Source organism: Papaver somniferum, unplaced genomic scaffold (assembly GCF_003573695.1).
Source record: "Papaver somniferum cultivar HN1 unplaced genomic scaffold, ASM357369v1 unplaced-scaffold_70, whole genome shotgun sequence".
In the NCBI taxonomy this organism is placed as follows: Eukaryota; Viridiplantae; Streptophyta; class Magnoliopsida; order Ranunculales; family Papaveraceae; genus Papaver; species Papaver somniferum.
In genome coordinates this window covers 302,279-304,399 of record NW_020649860.1, presented here as the reverse complement: position 1 = coordinate 304,399, position 2,121 = coordinate 302,279, and the positions used below count along the sequence as shown (strand labels likewise).

Below are 2,121 nucleotides of genomic sequence, written 5' to 3'. Positions count from 1 at the left end.
GAATCATGATTGAAACATCATCGGTATCATAAATCTCACGTCTCATCGACAACACGAGATCATCAACTCATCAATTGAGCAACTACTCTCAATTGAGCAATTTCAATCACTCAGAGCCTATCGTATTCAGAACTCACACACCCACAATATTTGATTACCATTGATTCCACACATTTCTCAGCTTCCCTCCTACAGATCAATCCATCCTCTCTTGTGACCGAATTTACTCTGGAACGGTCATTGTCTTGATTTAGGCCGGAGTACTACAGATTGATCTCTCGAATCTAAAGCATCCCCTTTGCAGCGGTGCATCTGTATGAGGTTTAACATTTCGCTCCGTACGGTCGTTTCCTCCGTACGGTCGTTTCCTCAATTCCTTAAAAACCAACAAATCGTTTTTCCCCATTTACAGGTTTCAATCGAGAATCAACGAAGGTGGTGATTGTTGGATCTGGTTTTGACTGTGTTCGATTTGAGATGGAAATTAGAGATAGTTGTGAACTGTTGATGAAGTTCTATGTTATCTGTGAACCCTAAACCAAGAATTTTTTTTTTTTTTTGAATTTTTCATCTTATTTCACCGCAAGTCAAAGAATTTGGTGCTGCGGTTGATGCTGAAAGAAGTTCTTACAGCTATCAGTGCAATCTGTCTCTTTCGGTAATATAAAATTCAAACTCTTTATCTAAATTTCATATTATTTATTTTCGATCGAACGCTTGATTCTTTTTTAAATTTGGTTAATTTTCATATTGTTTTTGAATTTTGTAAGGTTTAGATGTTGATAATTAGTTCAATGAGGAAAGGTTGTTCTTTTGTATGAACAAGCGAGAAAAAAGGTAGTTGTAATCTTCTCATAATCTAATGGTCAGGAGTGCTGGTGATGGTCGCGTATACAATTTCTGTACAAATTTTAGTTGATTTTTCTATAAACGTTTTGTTTAAGCCAAAATTTTCAATTAGTCGGTAATTACAAATACCTATGGTCAAGCTAATGAAAAGCATCGGAGTGAATCACATGGTCTCTTTGGTTTTTGTTTTGCAGGGGAGAACGAAACAAAAATGCTCGCAAACCATCATGTTTACCTAGTTTGTGATTCAGTGGCTATCTCTGCATCTTGCTTTTACTAATATAACCCATGTCGGGAGTCTTGGTTTATTGGAGACCAACAATAATTTTCCACAGAATGAGCCGAAGTAATCAGGTGATAGGGACGTCAAGTGGAAGAATTGTGACAATGAGGTCATAGGGAAAATGGTATTTTGTTCATCCCTTCTGCCTATTCCACAATTTCTTTTAAGCGAATTACGTGATTTAAATAGACTTTTATTAAATTGTTGATACTTATTATGTTTTGAATGTGTTTAGAAGAAGGAAAACTGAAATAAATCAGAGGTATCAATAACCCAAATCAACAATGGTAAACCCTTACTTATGTTGGTTTCAGGTAACAATCAATGCAGCCAATTTATACCCTTGCATTGCTTGGTCGGATTGCAGCCAATTTGTACTGGTGATGTTTCTTTCTTGATATTGTGTAAATTGGTGGGCATGTTCTTTTATTTTTATTAGTCAGAACTCAGGAGTGAAGGGAATTGAGGTGGATTCGAGTAATCAATTTGTTGTAGTGTAGTAGTTCTTGGTTCTTCTCATGGTCATGTAAAAAAAATGCCGAGGCTTTGGCTGGAAGAGATGGGACAGAAAGATTAGTAATCTTTTTATATTCATGCATCCTTGCAGTTGCGAAAAGGTTGGTCACTATCTTCAAACAATGGGTTTTGTACTATGGTTTCAGCTTATTTATCTCCAGTTTTTTTTGATATTTCCATTAGCTCAAACTGGTGATGCTCTCATGGCAGATCTTACGTATCTGCCCTTATGAGTATGGGACCTTCGAGCCTCATAAGTCCCTGGATGACGTGTTGTTGAGCATTACAGTTGGGGACACCTGTATGAACTGGCTTAATGGGTACAAGGAGATTTGAATCAACCTGGCTTAATGGGTACAAGGAGACTTGAATCAACCTGGAAAACTATATTTACTTTTCTATCTGGTTATTTGTCAGGTTCATGGAGCACCAGGAGAAGAATAAAAAACCAGTTAATCGATGAGTTTGAAGGT

At 36.9% G+C, this 2,121-nt stretch overlaps 1 long non-coding RNA gene across 1 annotated transcript; it reads left to right on the top strand.

The window, feature by feature from the left end:
* Window positions 1-1,584: 1,584 nt before the first annotated feature.
* LOC113343956 lies at window positions 1,585-2,121 on the top strand. Its single transcript, XR_003357494.1, has 3 exons — window positions 1,585-1,749; window positions 1,859-1,968; window positions 2,066-2,121. It is a non-coding gene; the product is annotated as an uncharacterized LOC113343956 (long non-coding RNA).